This window comes from Pinus tabuliformis, chromosome 1_1 (genome assembly GCF_031772625.1).
Source record: "Pinus tabuliformis cultivar Carrire ecotype Pingquan chromosome 1_1, CPIR1, whole genome shotgun sequence".
NCBI lineage: Eukaryota > Viridiplantae > Streptophyta > Pinopsida > Pinales > Pinaceae > Pinus > Pinus tabuliformis.
Genome location: NC_142297.1, coordinates 343528694 through 343553150, shown reverse-complemented (window position 1 = coordinate 343553150; position 24457 = coordinate 343528694). Strand labels below are relative to the sequence as shown.

The 24457-nt window shown below is 41.8% G+C and overlaps 1 pseudogene; it reads left to right on the top strand.

The window, feature by feature from the left end:
• The window catches only part of LOC149212987 (polygalacturonate 4-alpha-galacturonosyltransferase-like), a 30372-nt pseudogene extending 6129 nt beyond the window's left edge, over positions 1 to 24243 (top strand).
• Positions 24244 to 24457: the final 214 nt, after the last annotated feature.

Below are 24457 nucleotides of genomic sequence, written 5' to 3'. Positions count from 1 at the left end.
ATTTATCCACTACTACCAAAATGGCATTGTGTCTTTGAGAAGTAAGAGGTAGCCCAGTGATAAAATCCATAGAAATGATCTCCCATTTAGACATAGGAATGTCGTGAGGTTGTAAGAGACCCGCTGGGTGACAATGATCTGCTTTTACTTGCTGACATTCCAAACATTTTGCAACAAATTGAGTGATATCATGTTTCATGCCTAACCAAAAGAAGAGTTTCTTGGTATCCTCATACATTTTCCCCACTCCAAGATGAGCACAATATACTGCTCTGTGGGTTTCCCCAAGGATAGTGTCTCGAAGATCCTTATTATCAGGAATATATTCTTCCATGGAATCGTAAGATTCCATCATTTTCTAATTCATATCCCTCAAATTTAGATTCTTTTTCCTTTTTACCCGCAAGACTCGATCTCACCTTTAAATACCAGCTATATTTTATAAGATGTTCCAGTACTCGTTGTCTTAAATCTACTTTAATGGGTATGAGAGAAAATATCTGAGGTCTTCTACTTAAAGCATCTGCTACCACATTTTCTTTTCCCTTAATGTATGATATTCTGAAGTCATATTCACTTAGGAATTCACTCCATTGCCTTTGTCTGGCATTTAAGTCTCTTTGGGTGAACAAATATTGTATACTTTGATGGTCACTTTTAAGTGTAAAACTTCGTCCCACTAGATAGTGTCTCCAAATCTTTAAAGCTAGCACTACAGCGGATAATTCTAAATCATGAGTAGCATAGAGTTCTTCATGATGTTTTAACTTTCTAGAATCATATGCTATCACTCCTCTATCTTGCATCAACACTGCACCCAGCCCTTGTTTGGATGCATCAGTACATACCGTAAAATCTTTGTCCATATCTAGGACTCCTAGGATTGGTGCACTGGTGAGTAGTCTTTTGAATTCAGAGAATGCTTTATTACATTCCTCAGTCCATTCATACTTAACACCTTTACGCTGAAGGGTTGTAATCGGCTTTGTGATTCTGGAGAATCCCTCCACAAATCTTCGGTAATAACTGGTGAAATCCATAAAGCTTCGTATCTCATGTTCATTTTTCGGTATTGGCCATTCCATGATCACTTTTACCTTCTTAGGATCTACTGAAATCCCTTCACCTGATATGATATGACCTAAATAATGAATCCTTTCCTGAAAGAATGAACACTTGGATAGTTTTCCATACAACTAACGTTCTCTAAGGCAGGACAATACTATCCATAAATGATCTTCATGCTCTTTCTTATTCTTGAAATAGATGAGAATATCATCTAAAAAGACTTGTACAAATTGCTCAAGATATTTGCGAAAAACACTGTTCATAAGATTCATGAATACTGCTGGTGAATTTGTTAATCTAAATGGTACCACAGTGAATTCATAATGTTCAAAATGTGTCCAAAATGCAGTCTTAGATTCAAAATCCTTAGCTGATGATAGCCTGATCAAAGATCAATTTTTGAAAAGACAACAGCTCCTTTCATTTGATCGAAAAGATCATCGATTCGAGGCACAAGGTATTAATTCTTTACTGTAGCTCAATTCAAGTCTCGATAATCTATGCATAATCTTAAAGATCCATCTTTCTTCTTCACAAAAATTACAAGAGCACCCCAAGGTGATGTACTGGGCTGAATATGCCCTATATCCAGTAGTTCCTTCAATTTAATTTGCAATTCTTGAAGTTATGGAGCTGTCGTTCTATAAGGTGTTTTAGAGATCGGTTGGGTACTTGGTTTTAATTTAATAGTGAGATCTAGCTCTCTTACCGGGGGTAATCCTGGTGGTTCTTTTGGATATGCATTCAGGAATTCGGCTAACGCCAGATATTGTCCTAAGGATGGTCCTTTTTTTTTGCTTACTTCTTGAATTACATAAGCCTGACAACATTTCCTTAAACAACGCTTCATTTTCATTGCTGATATGTAGCGTAAAGACACCTTTCTCTTGATTCCTTGAATTTGGATTACTTCTCCTTCATCATTTATACCTAGAATTATTTTCCCATAACAGTCTACCCAAGCTTGATGAGATTCTAGCCAATCCATACCTATGATAAGATCACAAGTTCCCAAGGATGTGACATAAACTTTCAGTTTAGTCGTACAGACTCCTAGGTCAATTTTGCATTGATCCACACTTAACCCCATGGATTGGAGTTCTCTTGAGGCCATTTCCACCTGATGGAAATCATTTTGTCCGTGAGCTACCAACCCACATTTGTTTAATGCATATGACGAAATGAAACTATCTGTGGCATCAGTATCAAATAAGATTTTGAGTTTTATACCATTGATAATACCTGAAGATTCCACTACAGTGGATTGATGCGCTGCTTGGTTGTTGCTGACTATTGCATGAATTCTATGATTACCTCGATTATTTGATATTGGTTCCTTTCCAATCCTATACAATATATTTGACGAAGCTTGCACCCTCGCCATAAATTCCATATAATAGCAAAAGCAGAAGCTGAACCAGCATAAGTAGCAAATGATAGTGATTTCCTAGCTAGAGAGAGAGAGAAGAAAGACCAGTCATTGTTATATATGAGCATGTGGTAGTTGCGGCTTCATAAAATAGAGATTCAGATCGTAATGGCATATATAATTCAATGTAGACTTACTCGATCTATCTCTCTTTAGCTAGCCTATGTTGCGGTAGTTTTCCAGAGGCATGCATCGAGAGTGGAATCTCGTCTGAAAGGATGCGTAAGCAGGCTCGACTGATAAGGATGCGTAAGCAGGCTCGACCCTTTTTTTGACTTAATTTGGGGGGGCCAATAAGTAAATTGAACCTTTAGGGTGCGTAAGCACGCTCGACTAATAAGGAGAGGTGCTCGACCATAAGGGAGAGGAGAGGGCATTTGCGTGCGTTTTACGGCTACTTGACACGCTCAAGCTGGCCCTCGCTGCGTAGACCTCAGAAATCGTCCTTAACAGTCGAGTACCTAAAGCTCTGGAAAATCACATTGAAAATGCGGTCCCCCACATCCCCAACAATTTAGCTACGTTGATCCTGTTGAATCAGGACGTGAATTTCTAGAGAACGAGCTTCGCCCTCTCATGTTGATTCCTCTCGAATTTCTTCCTCTACTGGTAGTCCCTCGAGATGTCCATGGAATGGTGTTTGATGATTCTGTGGCTATAGTGTTTACTGCCATGGGAGCTCTTGTTCCTATATTTCTTGGGGTAAACCTATTACCATAAGGTGGCCTCGAGCTACCTCCTCTGAAGAAGTTTCGGGGAGTCTTTCCTGGAAATGCTAATTGTAAAGGTTCTGCTGGCCCTATATCTTTTTTGATTCCAAGGTGCTCTTCTACAGAATGACCACATTCAACTGCCTCAGCTACTGATGATGGTTTCCACATGCTTACCAAGGCTCTGATGCGAGGATTTAACCCAAATATGAAGTGTTGAACTTGACGTTCATCAGAATCTAAGTAGTGAATGTATTTTACAAGCTCCATAAACCTTATCTCATACTCTTCCACTGTTTTATTTCCTTGAATTAATGTATGAAAGGCTCTGGCTTGCTATTGTTGAAAGTATGGAGGTAAATACTTTGCACAGAACCTTTCCTCAAATAGTTCCCAAGGGACATTATCCGATGTAAGGTGCAGCTGCTTTTCTAGATTTCCCCACCAAATCAAGGCACTTTCCTTTAATTGAAATACAACAATTTTTGTTTTTGCTGAAGAAGAATATTCTCTTAATCTAAAGCATCTGTTCCTTCCCTCTAACCATGCTTTAGTGCGTTCACCTGCTCGACCTCCTGAGAATTCTGGGAGTCTAATTTTCTGAAGCTCCCTAGAAATGTCTTCTTTTGATCTTTTGGGCTCAAAATTTTTTGGTTCCGCTGAACTGGTAGCTAAAGGTTGAAATTCCTCTTTGGTCTTAGCCTTAGTTGATTCTTTTAATGTCTCCAATTAGGCTTCCAATGATTTCATTATCACGGTCAACTCCGGTGTTGGGGAAATTGATGTTGATAATGGTCTTGGTGGTGACGATGGTGATGGTGGTGGCGATGGGGATGATGATTGTTATAGACATTTTTGTGCCTTACAACATAGAGCATGAAATGTCAATAATCTAAGGGATCCAAAGTCCCTAAACAAGTTGTTCTTACCCTTAGAGGAACAAGGTCAGCAAACCACAGCACTACAGTTCAGTTCTCCACTGAAAAACACTCAAAAACAGGTCAGTTTTGGATCATTGCAGCTGCTCCACTAGGCATCTGCGCTGCATAGCAGGTACAACAAAGGCTACCTGCGTTGCATAGCAGGTAGAACAAAGGCTACCTGCGTTGGGCGTACTTGGACATGTGGAGGAATCTTTTTCTCAAAGTGCCAGTGTCCAGGAAGCTTCCAAAAAGACACTTGATCATAAGATTCGCCTAATGATGAGTTAAGAGCTTCTAAAACTCCAAGTGGAAGACAGAAACTCCAAGTGAAGAACTGAAGAACAACTGGAGTTGAAGAGGACAACAAGTCACACATCAAGCTGGCTTATCTTCACTCCAAAACTCTATATAAGGATCTCATCCCATGGGATCTGGAGGGCGGAATTCAGTGCAAAGAATCGCTGTTGGTTTGTAGTTGAGAGTATTGGGTGATTGCTTGAGGGAGGTGAAGAAGAGATTTCTCTCCGTCGGGAAGGTGATGCTGGATTGGACCTCGCATGGTTGTATCACCGCCTGAACCTTACTTCCATATATTAATAAAGCATTTGAGGTTCTTCTATTCGCATGTGTTTCAATGATGTATTGTCTTACTTGCGTCTTTGATTTATGCTAATCCTTGAATCATTTATACATGCATGCTTCTTGTAGTTTCCTTTTCTTGTCTTATTTGCAGGATCTCGTGTAGCTGGGCCCGTGAAAAGACTTGGAGCTGGGAGCAAGAGGCAAACAAAGGAGATTGGATCGACCATTTGCGCAAGACATCGGTAAGTGGATCTATCCCTTTTATCTCTTGCATGTCATAAAGAAGAAACTTTAGATAGCTTTGCTTTCAGCTGTTGCTAAGGAACTGTCACCCTTAGAGTGGGTTAGGGTCATTCCGAGTTGGATACTTTCCCCCACAACAGACTGGCGACTCCGCTGGGGATCGTGTCTTGTTGGTAGCTTGTGTTTCTTGCTATTCATTTCTTAAACAAAGAGAGTACCGAATCGAACTGCATTCGAGTCCTTCGAATGCAAAGTAGAGGGCAGCTACTCTAGCCCAGTGCTGGGCATGTTTATGATTTGAAGAGCTGATCCACAAGGACTCTTTTTAGCTCTTTGTGATAGTGTTCATCTTCCTCTAATCATCCTCTAGTGTATACTTGACTGACAGCCTCTGATTTGGCCAAAAACCATTGATTTTTGAGCAAACTGTGACCCGGAATCTGAGAGAGACGAGAGTTGTCTCTTCAGTGCAGCTGCAGCAAAGGCTACCTGCGCTGCAACGCAGGTCCCGAAGGGGCTACCTGCACTGCATCTCAGATTGACAGTGCAGCACCTGCGCTGATCCAGTTTTGCCTTGTGCAACTGGGATTCCCCACTGTCTGTTGCCCAGTTTTCAGTATTGTTTTTGCAGCCTGTTGTCAACCTGTATACCCAGCTGAAACTACCTTTCTTTGCCTTCATTCCGCCTCAATTGTATGAAGAAACCGTGATTGTTCTTATTGTATTTCTTGCTTTCATTCACAGTTTCCCATAGCGAAAGTGAACTAGTCTTGCTATGACCTCTTGGATCTAGACCTGTGAGAAAGTGTCGTTGTGATTCTAGGAGCTAGTTTATTGCTGTTCATAGCTGCTTGAGCATTTGCTTTCGTTATATGGTTCGAATTTCAGTATTTCTTGTGTTGAAACAAGTGAATCTTAAGGTGTTCTTTTGATTATTGGACAAAACTTGTTTGCTTTCGCTTGAAATTGAATTCGAAATTATACAACAGCTTTCTTTTTGTAATACATCAACATTAAGGAAGAAGAAAAGAAATACTTGCATTGTGCATGTGCATTTTGACAGTTTGCATGTCGATTTAGGAAAAGTGCATCAGTGTGTGCTCTATGATCTGTTTGAAAAGATGATGTCTTTCTTTTCCTTCAGTAGTTAAGGTTTTCATAAGTTGAAAGAATTGAAAAAGCTTGCTTATCATTCTTAGACTGCATTTAGGAGTTGTATCATACATCACGTGGTGATCCATAAAGGCAAACTGCTAAGCAAGATCAACCTAAAAAGAACTGAATTTATCTAACAACGCTTTGAAACATAACGAAACACAGTAGAGGTCTAGGTAGAGACGTGAACCGGCGTCGTTAAACATAGTGACTGTCGATCTCTACGAAGGTGGGTGATTCCTCCTGAGGGACGATAGCACTAATACGGACTTGTGCCCCCGCGTACCGTCGCGTATATTGGGGGACCCCTATAGGAACAAAGCCTTTATCCATAGGAAGCCGTGTCGGCCGCCCTACTGATCGCGATGCAGTGAACACAGCATTCACGAAGATCGACCACTCGTACCGTAAAACGTATTCTGTGGTTTCGCGAAAGGTTTGGCACACCCTTGCCTAGAACTCCAGAGTAGTTTCTTTTGGCCTTTTTCAAACTCTATAACTGAAAAAGTCCATCCGAGCATTTGTCACTTCGGGCTCGTTAATACATCGAAGGAGACTAGAGTCATCTTTAGCTTTTTCTCGACTCTTAAAAAGTGAAAAAGCAAGTTGTGTCTTAAAAAGCGTCTAAAATTAATTCAATTCGAAAACACATTTTACCCTGTGCATTGTTGGTTGATCAAGTAATCCGCAACCGTGGAAGAAAGTCAATCGATGAACCGTCGTTCGCGGAGGCATACGAGTCAACCGTCTTTGTCTCCGGAATCGAAAACAACCCGGGCAAAGCGATCTCGTTCAACTGGTTCCAAATCTCCTGTCAAAGTTAGAACAAGTGTTCCGACGACATCTGAGGTTCCGGTTACTCCAAACATTTCTGGAAACCCTGCCACTATTGAAGAAGTTCAACAGCCCCAGAAGGACAGTAACACTGATCCTAGTCTGAGAGCAAATACTTGTGTTACTGAATCAGTTCCACCAGTGATCGGTTCAGAAAGTCTTGCTCCTCAAGCCACTGTCGCTGTCGAAACAACCCCTTCTTCGGCACCAGAAATATTCTACGGACCTGACGGTCTTCCTCTTCCACCCGGTCTGATCGCAATAGAAGAACTTGTAGAAGATCCGCAAGCAACTACTCCAACACATTTTGGAGCAGGGATCACTCTACTTCCTACTGCATCAGAAGCTAGCCTATCACCCAGAGAAGTTCCTGAAGAATCACTAGGCAATCTATTGGATAGACTCAAAATGTCTGAACAACCGTCAACATCTAGGACTGTGCCAAATGACACAGCGACAGCAGAACTCCCTGCAGTCATTCCGACAATGTTCGCCGGCATACCATCTGTCCCTAACTCTCAACAGCTGGAGGGAGTCCCTTCGGGGGCCATGACGACAGTATGGTCTGTTCCTGTTTGTTCTCCCGGGATAATACCCGGTAACTCCTATGTTGGAACTCAACAGATTGATCCTTTTGGAAATCAGTTTGGGCAATCCGGTCCTCGAGGTGTAATAAATCCTCTCGGTTCCGGACCACCACCGTATGGGGGGCAATATGCCTTTTCATTACCCCCTTCGGGAGGTTACCCATACGGGAGTTCACAACCATACTCAGGTTATACTGGAATAACTACAAGTGGTTGGATACCTATGCTACCCCAGCAACCAAGAGTTGTGTATTCTATGCAACAACAGATGCCTGTGACGAACATCCCGACGACACCAGCAATTGTGACTGTGTCGCAAGTTCAAACGATACCTGTTGCATGTCAACCTCAGTTTTCTCAGGTTGTAATGCAACAACCCTTTGACCCTGCAACCCAACCACAATCGCCGACTGGCGGGGCGACACAAGCACAAACGGGTACCCTTACCCCTCATCTTGGCCCAGTGGTAAGCATCGCACAACAACCAATGGTATCACAACCATGGTTGGTGCAGTATCAACAACCGCAGTTCCAGCAAGTGTACCAAGGTACCGAGCAGCAAATTTTTGCGAACAATGGACAACCGTACCTACAATACGGTCAAAACCAACCACTCTATGGTGGAGTAGTCCATCAACCGTATCAATCATATCAGCATCAATTACATTATGCTGGTATGCAAAGACCAACTGCTCAGGCGATTCCATCGTATCCTGGGTACGCTTCACCTAACCTGAGTCAACAGCTGCCATTCGTGGCAACTTTGGAGTTACCCGATTTACATCGGTTGACAAACGATCCGATTGCCTACGCCCCTTGGTGGCCGGCGATTCCTCACAAACTTCCCTCCGACATTCCTAAATTCAATGGAAATCCAGGTGAAGACCCGTCGAATCACGTCATGACCTTTCATCTATGGTGTTCATCGAACACTCTAAACGATGATTCGATAAGACTTCGCCTCTTCCAGAGGACATTGACAGGTCCGGCGGCCAAATGGTATATAGAATTGCCAAGAGCCTCTTTCGACAATTTCAGCTCCTTAGCCACGACTTTCTTAACCCATTTTCAATTACCTATCAGGTATGAAACAGGAACCGAGATACTGACCAACTTCAAACAGACGACAGCTACTCACATATCTGATCATATACATGAGTGGCGTCGCCGTCGAAGGATGGTGAAAACATACGTTCCTGATCAGCTATTAGCCGAATGGTTTATAAAGTCATTACTTCCGGCTATAACGGAAGATGTGGCCAAGGGGGGAGTCGTAACAGAGGAGCAAGTCATCGCTCGTGCTCAATATTTAGACTTGGTATATACTCAGTCTGGCACGCTCTATGACAAAATACCTGATGCCCCCAGACCTGAATTTTCAATTCCTCCCCTCCTAAATCGAATATTGACTCTCATGCCGGAGATGGCGTGATTGGCACTGCAAGCGCGAAGTCGAAAAAGGCTTCACCTCAGAAAGCCCGTAAGACTTCAGATCGAAATGCCCATGAAGAGATTCTTGCTTCGGAAGTAAATGCCATATCAGCAGATAAAGGCAAAGAAACCAATCAACCAGGAAGCAAGAAGAAGCAAAACAAAGGGAAGAAGAAGCAACAGGATGATCCGTCACCTGAAAAAACTTCTTCGAACTCTCCTAGGAAAGGGAAGCCAAAAAGTCCATGTTTTATATGTGACGAGGATCATTGGACACAAGATTGTCCATACAAAGCTGAGCTCAAGAGATTCTTTAAGAGTCCAAAGAACCCAGCTGTGCTGACTGATCCATTTCCCAATCCAGGTCAAAATATGGTTGATAGTGGAAATGCTTCCCCGTCGCAAGTGCTGATGTTGTCGATCTCTAAGCAGCAAAATGATGCTTTGATTTCGACAAGGAGCAAAGATTACGGGAATCCGCAACTGTCGAACGAAAAAGGTAAAGATCAACCTAGTAGTTCGACAACAACTTCGACAGAAGTTGTCCCACCCATAATGCCAGAATTAACGATAAAACCACCTAAGGGTGTAGTACACAAGTCGACTTTTAATCCTCGTGCCAGAGCGGCGCAGCATTATAACATAGTGGAAGATTTGGCTCAATCGCCATCCGCTATGTCGACTCTAGAAGTACTACAAAATTGTCCATCCCAAAGGCAGGCATTGTTATCGGCAATAGGGGGGGTTGATCCTAAGGATTCCAATCTTGTGTCCTTTGATCACAAAGGGTATGACCCTCAGTTACCAGCTCAACTAGCTTTCCTTATTCAGGTAAAGGCCCTCAACAAAACTGTTCACAGAACAATTATTGACGAGGGGGCATCGACATGTATTATGTCGATGAGCTGCTGGAAAACGCTAGGGTCACCAACCTTGTCGAGATCTTCGACAACACTAAAGGCTTTCGACGGTAGGACATATACCCCTTACGGTATCCTAAGTAACTTGAAAGTTGAACTAGGTGGAAAAACAGTAGAGATTGATGTTGAAGTCATAGATGGAAATCTGGATTACAACATCCTACTGGGAAGACCATGGATCTATGCCATGGCAGCTGTAGTGTCGACTTATTTTAGGAAGATCGCATTCCCGTTTGAAGGAGGGATTACGGTCGTCGACCAACAGAACTTCCTCCTAAATGGTTCACAAGTTACGGGAAGCATTCCCATGATCCATGAAAGCGACCATTCAATTCAAGATATAGGAGTAGGCCTGTTGAAAGATCCCACAATGATGGGGACTTTCTCGCTACCAAATCATATGTACATAGGAAATGTACCATTGGTGGCTACCTGCAACATGATATCTTCCACGAAGGTCGCAAAAGACAAAGTCATCATGGATCGGGCAATGGTTTTACACCCAAGCCCAATCGAAATATTGTAGCAATCAATGTTTCAGGCATGGGAGGCGAGCCCAAATCAACGCTCGTCAAGCATTTGGGTAGATAGGTCAGGAGAATGTGGACCCCCTTGGATCCTTGGTCACGAGTGCATGCAAGTGACGAAGGAATCCTGCAGTCAATGATGATTGAGGGGGCACCATGGGATGATAACCACCATCGTTCCCTTCCAAAGGAAGATACTCAAGGCGACCTGTATCACCCTTCAGTATTTGAATTCCTAACAAATACTGTAAATACGGTGGACTCCGAGAGAAACCTATCCAATATAGAAGAAACTATAGCCATAGATATCTCGACAAAAACAGACATTGTAGAGAATATTTATGTTGGCAAAGGTTGTTCCCCTTCAGAACAAGAAATATATAAAGCTCTTTTCCGCGAATTTAGAGATGTCTTTGCTTGGTCATATGATGAAATGCCAGGCATCGACTCGAGTATCGTTGAACATGAAATTAAGATGTATCCTGATGTCAAACCAGTGAGACAACGGCTTCGGCAGGTGCACCCCAAGAAAGCCGCTGCCATTAAGGCGGAAGTTGAAAAGCTCCTCCATGCTGGTTTCATCTACCCGGTTCCTCTAACCGATTGGGTATCGAATATTGTCCCTGTTATGAAAAAACAAGGAACAATACGAGTGTGCGTCGATTATAGGGATGTAAATCAAGCCTGTCCAAAGGACAACTACCCTACACCCTTCATCGACCAGATAATTGATGAATGCGCCGGATGTGAAATCTTTTCGTTTATGGACGGATTTTCCGGGTATAATCAAATTAATATCCGCCCACAGGACCAGTCAAAGACTGCATTTATTTGTCCGTGGGGCACATTCGCTTATCGAAAATTACCCTTTGGTTTAAAGAACGCAGGGGCGACGTTTCAGAGAGCAATGAATTATGCTTTCCATGACATCAAGAACATCGTTCAACCTTATCTCGACGATCTTCCGGCTCATTCGCAAAAGCGGACTGATCATCCGCATCATTTAAGAGCAATATTTCTACGTTGCCGACACTACAAAATAAGACTCAATCCACACAAATGTGTGTTTTGCGTCGGTTCTGGTCGTTTACTTGGCTTTATAGTCTCCAAGGATGGGATTCGTCTCGACCCTTGCAAGGTGCAGGCAATCATTAATTTGCCTCCACCTTCGAACTTGCTTCAGATTCAGAAACTCCAAGGGAAAGCAAACTTTCTGAGGAGGTTCATTCCGAATTACGCAGAACTTGCTAAAGGTTATACCCGTCTCCTGAAAAAGGATGTACCTTTCGTCTGGGACCAGGTTGCACAAGCTTCCTTTGATGCTTTGAAAGAAGCGCTAGTCAAAGCATCATTAATGTACGCCCCAGACTATCTAAGGGATTTTAACCTGTATCTGGCTGCAGCAGATACGACCATTGCGATGGTTTTAGTTCAAGAAGTCGATGGAATTGAACACCCTATATATTATTTAAGTAAAAACTTAAATGATACAGAAAGTAAATATTCTCATGTTGAAAAGCTGGCATTAGCAGCTGTTCAAGCGATTCAAAGATTTCGACATTATGTCCTCTTTAGGAAGACCACTGTATTGTCAGATTGCAACCCCATGACTTATATACTGTCGCGACAGTTGCTTGGGGGCAAATATTCAAAGTGGATAGCTATCCTTCAAGAGTTTGATCTGGAATTTGTGAAATCCAAATCAAAGAAAGCTTTAGTTTTCGCAGAATTATTATGCGATCTCCCGTCATCGTATAACGATGAAACGTCCAAAGAATCGATCGTGGACGAAAGTTTGTTTCTGATATCAGCAAGTGATGAGTGGTGGTTATAATAGTTTATCTCCAAACCCAAAAGTTTCGGCCAGACACCTCTCACTCAGAACGAAAACGCATTCGATACCAAGCAAAAGACTACATGATCGTCGGTGATACGCTTTACCGTCGTGGTGTCGATACGGTCCTGAGAAGGTGTCTAACCCATGAGGAGGCCGAAAAAGCCCTGAATGAATGTCATTCAGGCACCTGTGGGGGCATCAATCTGGATATGCTACAGCACAAAAAATCTTACGAGCAGGATACTTCTGGCCAACCATGTTCAAAGATTGCATAACCGCAGTTAGAAGTTGCCATGCATGTCAGATTTTTGATAGCAAAACCAGAAGACCCCCCGCTCCTTTACAGCCAATAATAGCTGTGGGGCATCGATTTCATGCAATGTAACCCCACCTCGACCGGGGGGCATGGGTATATTATAGTCGCAGTTGACTATTTTACCAAATGGGCCGAGGCGATGCCTACATTGGATAACACTGGTGAAACAGCAGCCCTATTCTTTTTTAATCATGTGGTCGCTAGATTCGGCGTGCCACAGGCCATAGTAACAGATCATGGATCGCATTTCCGCAATCACATGATGGTTGAATTAACTGCCAAACTAGGATTGTCTCACGACAGCTCTACTCCGTACTATCCGCAAGCTAACGGACAAGTTGAAGCGATCAACAAAGTCCTGAAGCGCATGCTGCAAAGGATGGTGGGGGTTCACAAAAGAAGATGGCATTTGATCCTGTACTCGGCTTGTGGGCCTACCGAACATCGGTAAGGAATGCCACTGGGTTCACACCGTTTCAACTGGTGTATGGCCTGGAGGCGATCCTGCCAATCCAGTGTATCCAGTCGTCCCTTAAACTCGCAATTGATCTCCTCCCCGGAACCTCAGAAGAAGAAGCTCGTTTCTTGGAGTTAATCCAGTTGGATGAAACTCGTCGTGATGCCGCCTTGGCCAACGAAGCCCATAAGAAACAAGTCAAAGCGCAGTTCGACAAAAATGTCAAACCTCGTGTCTTCTCGGAAGGTGATTTGGTCTTGCTTTATGACCAAGAATCCGATAAATTGGGAGCTGGGAAATTCAAGTCCTTATGGATGGGCCCTTATATTGTTAAAAGTGTGTTAGCAAAAGGTGCCTACGAGTTGGTAGATTATGACGGAATTCCACTGGCGCAACCCCGCAACGGGTTGTACCTTAAGCGTTACTATGCCTAATAGTAACCTGTATGCTTTTGTTACATTTTTGTTTTCGCTAAAGCGTTTGTTCCGGTTTAAGTAATCCACTTTTTACACTTATTGCAGATGTCAAATCCATTGGAACCGTGGGTTGGATATGCTGACGGAGCGAGTCGTAGTTCGAGGAACCTATCCTCAGCAGCATGGGCCATTTTTAACCCAAGCGGCGAGTTAATGAGTTTCAGGGGGGTATGTATTGGTCAATCAACAAATAATATCGCTGAGTATAGCGCGTTGATAGAGCTCCTCTCTGATGCCATCACCCATGGCATACGCCGGCTAGTCGTCAGGCTAGACTCACAGCTCGTGGTACTACAGCTCAATGGTACCTACTCTGTCCGAAATCCAGCTATTTATCGCAAGTTCCTAAGAGTTAAAATCTTGGAAAGACAGTTTGATTTTATCCAATATCAACACATTTCCAGAAACTTAAACACATTAACCGACTCATTAGCAAATTATGTGTTAGATAGACATTTGCAAATTGATAAAAGAGAAGCATCATCGATGTTTCATACATGGATCACATAAAAACTGGAATAAACCCCGAAAATCAAAAATATATATAACTGTTTACGGTTTACATATAATGTTCTGTAACCAAGACAAAATCGGTCATATGACCCCAAAACTCAAAAATGGCTGGGGGGCACCCTAGCCTAGTGATGCTCATGATAACATGCCACGGCCTGTGCAATCATGCGCAGAAGACGAGACCATCGTCTAGGAACACCAGCAGTATGTCGCTGCAATCGTAGAGGCAACTCGTCATCCGTACATCCGGAATCCCGAAGGTAAGACCCTCGACCTTCCTGCACAGCTGCAAGAGTCTCAGCCAAGTCAAGGTCACGGAGAATAGCTCTCCCTGGAGCCTCCCCTGCTGGGGCAGCAGCCGAAACTCTCGGACGAACTGCTGGACGGACGGGGCCACATCTGCATGCACACATGAGTTTGATTAGAGTCTTGATAGAGTAAAGCACAAGGACATTATAAATAAAAACAGTAAACAGTGATAAGGTCAAAATATTTACCGAGATCACCCCACTGCTCGCCATCCGGTAGTACCAAATCCGGATCACCTCGGAAGTCCATGCCAATATATGGATACTCGGAAAAAGCCATATCCTGTCGCTCGAACCACCTAAAGAAGGCATCAGTAAAGGTAATCTTAGATTGACCTGCATGTCTAGCCATGTGGTCAACCCACCTCTGCATGCGTGGCTCAGTAGAGATGGCAAGTCGAGGATAATGTACTGAGGTTGCATCAGGGGTATCTTCTCCAAAGCGAAGGCAGTCAAAACTGAACCGAAGCCAAAGTTCTTCAGTCTCCTGTCCTTTACTTTGGTCAGCTGGTTTTTCATCTGAACCAGTACTGCATCACACCAGTTAAAAACTTTCGGCTCAAGACATTCCAGGGCGTGCTGCACATATGACCTGTTGGCAACATGAGGGGATGCACTACCGGCCATCCTACAAATCGTGTACAGAATAGACCTGAGGGACCTGTCGGTAATATCACAGATGGAAATCTTGCCGTCTCTGCTCGGCTGAGATCCCTCCCTGCAATACTGACGGATATAATCTTTCACGGAATCACTCCCTCGGGCCGAACCGGAAAGGGATATGGGGGCACCCCGCCTTGACAACCCAGTCAAGAAGTAAATGTCCACTATGGTCAAAGGGATGGACTTGCCCCTAATCTGGAACACTTGGTTAACAGGATCCCAAGCATCAAGCAGGTACTGCAGTAAACGTATCTGTGCCCTCATGCTAGATATGCGGAAGAATTTTAGCAAGCCACAGTTCCGCAACGCGCTCACAGTAACAGGATCATGGAGGGCAATCATGTCCTCCTCTTCATGCTCTCGTTCTCGCCACGTAAGAGTCATTCTGCTCCAATAAACTCTGCAAAACAAACAAGAGGAGGAGTAAGATCCCTGACTCAGTGAAGAAAATGGCAAAATTCTCATGAAAAAACATGCAACCAAGAAGTTTTCTGCGCCCAACGCAGGTAGAGAAGGGTCTACCTGCGTTGGGGAACAAACTGCCTTTGAAAAAGAGGACCCCCAACGCAGGTTTCGATATAGGGCACCTGCGCTGATGGCAGAGCGCCCTAGAGAAACCCCAGGGGCTCATGGGGGCAGGAAAACAAGCATGAAACTGAGAAATAAGACCATGAAAAGATAGAGCTAGGGTTTAGCTCCTACCTGGTGAAACGGCGCTGAAAATCGTCCACAGAATCTCCCGAAATCAGCTGGTGAAAAATCAAGAGGAAGAGGCACCTCCAAAGCTCCAACAAACCAAATGCACATGAAATGGTAAAATGAGAGGTAAAAACATCTTTTAAATTGCTTTTTACGTAGTTCAAAGTAAAATATTAGTATTTTTACTTCATGTTATCCGTTTCTAACAAAGTTTGTTGCAGCAATTGATGATACAGTACTATCTCTGAAAAGAAAAAGCTAGTCATGGTAAAATATGAATTTGATCTTATCAAACGAGCAGTTTTGGCAAAGTTCATGCTCGTTAAAAAATAAACGCAAGATCCGAGCAGTTTTAATGCGGAAATTCATGCTCGTTAAAAAATAAACATAAGCTTGTGAGCAGGCTTCCCCCAGAGTTCAAGCTCATTCAGAAAAAATGAACCGGTAAATAACCATTTGAGACCGTAAATTCATCAGCCATAAAAGCCTTGGTCGTGTTTGTGCACCGTCACCTCCACTTTTCATTTGGCCGATCATTCACATCCACTTGATTTTTTACCTATTTTGAGGAACAGCTGCGAAGAGTGATTCCACCTAGCCATCCTTGTAATACTGCCGTGATTGGAAAATTCCAACCTGTACCTGGAATCTGCTGCTATCCCTGTTTATCACTCGTTCCTCAAAAGACGAGTCTTCTTTGAGCTCTTTTCACTGACTCGTAAAAAATGAAAAGTTTGCCGAGTTTTGGCCTTCCAGCTCGTTAAAAGGACCGGAAGAGCTATCCCTCCTCTAGATTTTAATCTTTTTGGACCTGAGGGATTATTGCACAAAAAGATCGAGCGCTTGTCTAGTTCGGCTCGATAAAGATATCGAACATTCATCCCTTCTGTATTGTTTTATACTTTTTCGGACTTAAGGGATTAGATGACGAAAAAGGACCCCTGGAGTCTACTTTATGTACACTTTTCAGACTCTCTAAAAATGAAAAGGACCGAGTTGTCTTTGTCGCTGGACTCGTTAAAAATATTAGATAGCGACAAACTTGTCTTTAGACAAGAACGAGTTTCCCTATCGCTAGGCTCATTAAAAACATAGCGATGGGCTTGCCCGAAGGGCAGGTTATAGATCAAGCATATGTTATCCTCCTCAAGCTTGTCAAAAAATAAAGAGGTACTGGTCAGAAATGACTGGGGAAAATTGGGAAGAACCTCAAAGCTTAATGGTAGCAAGTCGCTCTTGAACATGACACTTTTGCCTCCGTAAATATCGGGTTGGGTTATTATCATTCACCGGTCCCTTCACCATGGTCTCGCCATACCATCCATACATGGGGTAATGCTACCGATCCATCACATCAGTGTCGTTATATGTTCAAGAGATGTCATTCAGAAAGTGTCAACCGGGTCCCATCCACTACCGTACATCATCTTTCATCCTTCCATGACCGCCACCCTGAATCATATTTCACAGATCGTTTTCACCATCATCACTAGCTCCGTTCCGTGTCACTGATGTGGGATTCATTAAGGCCCTCCTTTGACGGATCACTTCTTGTCGACATCAGCTCATTATCCAAGAAGTTGATCTAGGAACACCCCCTCAGTACTTTGAAGCTTGCATGCCTCAATGGCAAGTTTCTCACTCCCGGCGATAGGTATACATTAATGACCTTCGACCAGGAGACTTTGCGTGGTGTTCGACGTCAGATCCTATATTCACACCACGTGAATTGTGCTGCAGTACCTTGAGGGTCATCATCATTATCGGTGATTCCTCTCGCGCTTGTTAACAGTTTACATTATTGACTGGTAATCAAGCGATGTCTTTCCATGTTCGACTTCAGGAAATTCTCACATGGATCGACTTGTACTAATGTGAAGATCGGACAAGTTTGAAGACCCCGGATCTAGTTTCATCCATCCGGGCTGCGATATATATTCAGGAGATAAAAACATAGACATGTGCAGCAGATGATCATCCTACTAAAAGGATGATAATTAAAAGCAGAGAATTATCAGTCTCTTATCAGACGATCGTCTGTTTATGTACAGCAAATGTATTTATAAAGCTGAGCATGGGAAATGCCCGCATCAGCTAGATCATGAAAAGAAAGTATGAAAAGATAATGTATTGTATTGTATTTTGTTACAGGTCACCTCCCGACGATTGAATGAACTTCGGATCCTCCTAATAAAGCATTTCACCCGATAAACGACCTCATACTTTAGGGGGCAACTGTTATAGACATTTTTGTGCCTTACAGCATAGAGCATGAAATGTCAATAATCTAAGGGATCCAAAGTCCCTAAACAAGTTGTTCTTACCCTTAGAGGAACAAGGTCAGCAAACCACAGCACTACAAATCAGTTCTCCACTGAAAAACACTCAAAAACAGGTCAGTTTTGGATCATTGCAGCTGCTCCACTAGGCATCTGCGCTGCATAGCAGGTACAACAAAGGCTACTTGCGTTGCATAGCAGGTAGAACAAAGGCTACCTGCGTTGGGCGTACTTGGACATGTGGAGGAATCTTTTTCTCAAAGTGCCAGTGCCCAGGAAGCTTCCAAAAAGACACTTGATCATAAGATTCGCCTAATGATGAGTTAAGAGCTTCTAAAACTCCAAGTGGAAGACAGAAACTCCAAGTGAAGAACTGAAGAACAACTGGAGTTGAAGAGGACAACAAGTCACACATCAAGCTGGCTTATCTTCACTCCAAAACTCTATATAAGGATCTCATCCCATGGGATCTGGAGGGCGGAATTCAGTGCAAAGAATCGCTGTTGGTTTGTAGTTGAGAGTATTGGGTGATTGCTTGAGGGAGGTGAAGAAGAGATTTCTCTCCGTCGGGAAGGTGATGCTGGATTGGACCTCTCATGGTTGTATCACCGCCTGAACCTTACTTCCATATATTAATAAAGCATTTGAGGTTTCTTCTATTCGCAGTGTTTCAATGATGTATTGTCTTACTTGCGTCTTTGATTTATGCTAATCCTTGAATCATTTATACATGCATGCTTCTTGTAGTTCCTTTTCTTGTCTTATTTGCAGGATCTCGTGTAGCTGGGCCCGTGAAAAGACTTGGAGCTGGGAGCAAGAGGCAAAAAAGGAGATTGGATCGACCATTTGCGCAAGACATCGGTAAGTGGATCTCTCCCTTTTATCTCTTGCATGTCATAAAGAAGAAACTTTAGATAGCTTTGCTTTCAGCTGTTGCTAAGGAACTGTCACCCTTAGAGTGGGTTAGGGTCATTCCGAGTTGGATACTTTCCCCCACAACAATGATGGCGATGTGGTGGCATTAATGATGGTGATGCTACCCGATGACGTCGTCATCTCTCATAAGTCTTTACCATTGTAATGGTTCCTGATCAAAATAAAATTCTATAAAAATTTTGAGGTAGACAACGAATTTAACATATAAATTTTTTTGCAACTTCACATTCATAAAGGGTATATTTTTTGCTATTTTTATCTGCTAGCAGATCTTATTGGTACCGAGGTCAAGGAGGGTGGTCTCGTGACCTCCTTGTCCTAGAGTAGGTTATTCTAACCTAATATGAATAATGCAGAAGTGTATGGTCATTAGCTCCTAAGGTAGATCATCTAAAATTTATTACTAAATAGCATTCACAAAATGAAAATGTAAAATCCTCGTTACAATGAACATCGGCAACAACCCGTCACAGCTCAATATAGCTATTACCTTCAAAGAAGGGCATACATATTTATATTTTTGAATATATTACTTAGATATGGATTAAACCTATAAATAAATAAATGAAGGATTGTTCTGGTTCCATAATAGTTTGACCTTTAGCCGGGAAAATTTACCATAGACATGTCATGATTAAAATCTAGAGGAGATACATTCAGCAGTCTACCATACATAAATGTAGGTTGGGGTCAAACTGAAGGGTAAATTCAGATCAATAGTCAAATTGTACATAAAATGTAGGTCAGTGGCCTATATATTGCAATTGATCAGGCAAGGTAAAAAATGATTCTTTTAATGTTTCTACAGTATCCTACTTGAAATTCGAGTGACCGAGGACAAAAGGCACTATTACCAAGTATATAGATCCTAAACATTCTTGTCAATATGTAGAGAGGATGCAGTGTTGAGAGGGTTTCACATAATGAAAATTTGCAATCAGGCTTTACTTCAGACAGCTCTAGGACTTGCACATTGTATATGCTTCACGGAGTGATCCTAAAATTTTAAAGAGTGGTCAGACCTCAACCAATACAGTGGAAGAGAGACATGGAAAAACTATAATGTAACCAAATCACGTTAAGTTTTGGAATATTCTAAATGTAATATAGAAGATCAATTTATTGTGATGATAATGGGAAATGGCTAGTACATAACAAGATATTTTAATAGTAAAGACAGTTTTCAAACCAAACTAAAAATGCGGATGGCTACTAATATATCTGATCTCCAATAAATCAGTCTACAGTGCCATATTTCGATCATTGAATAAGCATGGAACAGGTAAATAGGTGTTCAACTGTATGGGGGTGGATTATGGCACACCTGGTTTGATCGAGATTTGAATGTTGCGGGCTGTCTGATGGTAAAGCGAAATGTTGATGGTGTTGATTCATATACACATGAACCTGTTAGAATCCAAGAACCCATTCTTAGAATACCAACTCTTGCTATTCATTTGGACAGGGCAGTGAATGATGGGTTTAAGATTGATAAACAGGCCCATCTTATACCTGTTCTGGCAATAGGCAACAGCTGTCAAGTAAATTTATATCACAGAAGAATGGAATTTGTATCAGATTGAGAGGTGCTATGATGTCAGTGGTTTGCAAAGAGTACTCAACTCATTGATAAATCTGGCATTTTGAATGGTTTTGTTTTGAACCAAATGATTAGGAATTTTGATCATATTGGCATTCATGGCTGAAGTTAATAGGCTAGCTATATCAAATGATAAATTCACGGAAAGCAATGAAGATGTTCATGTAGATGCTAACCAAAAGGCAGGGCAAGATTGAATATAGTAGAAGGTGAAGATTCTGAGAGCAATGCAACATCATTTGCTTTTACTACAGTTGATTGTGAGTAGGATTGGCTGCAAACCAAAAGAAATATGCGATGAAACGCCCATTGTGGAAACTCCTTCCCACTACATCTGCATGGTGGTTATCTAATGGATATGCCACTTTGGTGTCCTTTCCTTCCTTGAATAATTCATACCCTATTATATGCTGAGCATCAATTCCTTCCACATAATCTTGAAGTCCCAGTTCAATCAATTTCAAGTATCCACCTGGCTGTAACAGTTCCCCTACAATCCTATCAGGCTCACTCAGGTCTCTCTCAATTACATGAATACGTCTTCCATCCTTGCCAAGCGTGTTAGCGAGGAGAACCGAACCCGCAACACCTGTCCCACAATTATTGAACCGATCGCTGCTTCAGCCAGTCTGTGATTGTCAGTGCCATAATTTCCTTCTGATTTCTCGGAGCGTAGTCTAAACGTTGGATTTCTTTCCCCTTTTTGGTAAATTTTCCAACAATTTTGCTCAGAATTCCATGAAAATTGTAAATGTGAGTCATTTTATTTTTACGATTCAAGTTCTTCATGGTTTCTTTCAATACGCTGAAGCTATTTAAAATGAAATTTAAGTGATGAAAATCACTATCACACCAAAAACCGTATTACACATTTGGTGAAAACCCAAAAATAAATCGAACATTTAGACTCTGCCATTTCTTAGAACTCTTGCTCTACACTCCCCGTTTTCTTGGTTCTACTATTCCACCTGCTTATTGTGGTATAATAAAACATTAATACGGAAAAAAGCCAGTGGCCACTGCAATCATCATAGTCTGATGCTCCATTGCAGATGTGATCATCAATTAATCAGTAAGGGGTTCTATTCTTCTTATGTGTTTATGTGAATAAAGATTTGATTGTAGAAATACGCCAGGATACTGGCCGTCACGAGAGTAACGTTCGCAGAGTGTCGTTGTTGCCAGCACACTTCGAGAAGCGGGACAGGGCGCACGTAACTAGTTTCTCGGTCGAGTATCAAACGAAGTGATGTTTTTGGATAAATTAATGGCTAAAATAAATTTAGAATACATTGAATTTATGCCCAATAATTTCCTACCTTTGTTTAGTAGACGATACAAAAATAAAATTAGAGAGACTTGTTGGGATTAACCGCTAAGACAATTTAAACAGATTGGTAAACTCTTAGAGCGAATAAGGAAATTTTCCCTAATATAAAGAGAATGTAGACAGTGACCATGGAAGAAAAAAATGACGGAATGATGAGATCTGATGTAAAGAAACAGAGGCAAAAATAATAGAGTTAGGGTATGAAGTGTGCATTCGAGTGGGCCAAGAATCAGGGCTTCGTTTGAAAGATGAACGCCATATCATTTTTCAGCCTTGGTCCTGAGAGACGACCGCCGTGGCAGAGATTATAGCCAATAGAAGACGCAAATAATCGTCATAAAATAATAGGGTGTGTGATCCATTCCCACGGCTGCCACGGCCCCCCCACGTCCAGATTATCGATGCTGTGAATGGAATACAAGCGAACTGGAGCCGCTCTAAAGTTACGACTATGGACGGATTCTCGGGTTTTCATTCAGAGTAATGACAAAATTAGCCGAGAGGTTGGTGGTTTTTTTTTTCTTTTGTATTTGATGGTGCCATCAAGGGTGTCATTCAGAATCTGCAGCAAGACCAGCGTCTTGTCCAGAAGTGGAGATTCAGGAATTGGGATGATGGGGTTTTCTCTACTGTTACGATGAAGTGAAGCTTACACAGACCACAACGCAGGGACTATGAGGTCGAAAGGGTTTGAACAACCCTTTGATACCATATGTAAGAATTGATAAACAGATGCAAAAAAGACAGTAAGGGATTTAAAGCATGAACCTGTAACATTTTTAATAGAAACCTAACAAAATCAATTAATGGGACTGCTGAGGTACCTACCTGTACTCCTGCAGTTGAAGATACCTCCAGCTATGCTACTCCAGTTACCGAGAGACCGAATCCTCCCAGCCAGACTGAGCAGAGCCTGGCTTCTCAATCCAGTAAGCTTCTCAACAGAAGCTGACTATTCCCTCATGCCTAGAACCTCAGAACTCTCAAGCTCTTCCAATGGCTGATTCCCTTCCCTTCCGAATTCTTCCTTCTGGTTTTTCTGCCCCCTTCTCAATCCCTGTCCTGCGGTCTTTATCCTCTGGTTTGGCGGTGGCCACCCTTCCATCAGCAGCCACCACTCACCCTACTGATGAGAGACCTGCACCCACGTATCCCCTCCTGGTCCTCTCTCAGTTCGTGAATGAATCCCCTTTATGTTTTAAACCATATGGTTTTATTAATTATTCCTTTAATATGACCCTTACATTGTGTATACATATATTATTAAAACATTATAACATATCATTATAATCTTTATAACGTATCATTATAACTTTATAACATGTCATTATAACTTTATAACATTAAAACATATCACATTATTTTATATATATTTGTTTTAAATATAACATTATAAACTTAATAGTTGGATCCCTTTTTAATTAATTACTTATATGTATTTTATTAATTTATTAATATAATTTTATCAATAATCTGGAACATATAATATGTATAGTCCTCTTTCAAGATCTAAACCATGCATTACGCAATATTGATGAATGAGTAGAACTTCTATTCCAAGAAGTGTCATGGTATTTAGCACTTATAATCAATTTAGTATAAAATACTAGTGCGGTGTATGCAACACATGCATATGTAGCTATCATATGCATGTACCGTATACCTGCTATTATGCTTACGTTCTTTGTATTTATAGATGGGTCGTTACATCCACAAGTTATCCAAAAATGGACAAGATCCTTTTCTTGGATGATGATATTGTGGTGCAAAAAGATTTGACACCCTTGTGGTCAGTAGATCTTCATGGAAAGGTTAATGGTTCAGTGGAAACTTGTGGAGAAAGCTTTCGCTGGCTTGACAAATACCTTAATTTTTCCAATCCCCACATAGCCAGGCACTTTGATCCTAATGGTTGTGGTTGGGCATATGGGATGAATGTATTTGATCTCAAAGAATGGGAGAAAGAAGATATAACTAGAATATATCACAAGTGGCAGAACACGGTAAGTGTGTAGTGTGGTTTATTTATGTTAATTCCTGTGATGCTTACTTTAAAGTATTTGAAGTAAATTCGAAGTAATTAGCTAGAAAACTTAATGGTTTTTTCTTTGTTCGATTTCTATGTTTTTCTTTTATTGTATGTTGGAATGAGGATAGAATGTTGTGGAAGCTTGGAAAACTACCCCTTGGATTGAATGTTTTATCGCTTGACCCATCCTTTGGAGAAGTCTTGGAATTTGCTAGGTTTAGGATATAATCCTAGCATGGACTGTTCAGAGATTGGCAATGCAGCTGTTGTTCATTACAATGGGAACATGAAACCTTGGTTAGAGCTGGCAATGATGAAGTGTAGGCCTTACTAGAGAAAATATATAAAATATGATCATCCTTTCTTACAACAGTGCAATATAAATGAATAGTTGTGACCTCAATATTCATACTGCAATAGATTGTCAAATGTAAAGTGTAAAGGCCCTTGATTCTGGTTGATAATTCATTCTAATTCATTTGTTTTTGGAGTTCCACAGAAGGTTTCTAGTTTATGGCTTAATGAGTCAAGTTTTTGGAGGTGCAGTGGCCTAGCCAAGTTTAAGATTTACAAATTTTATGTCCTCATTGTATTCCTTCATAGTT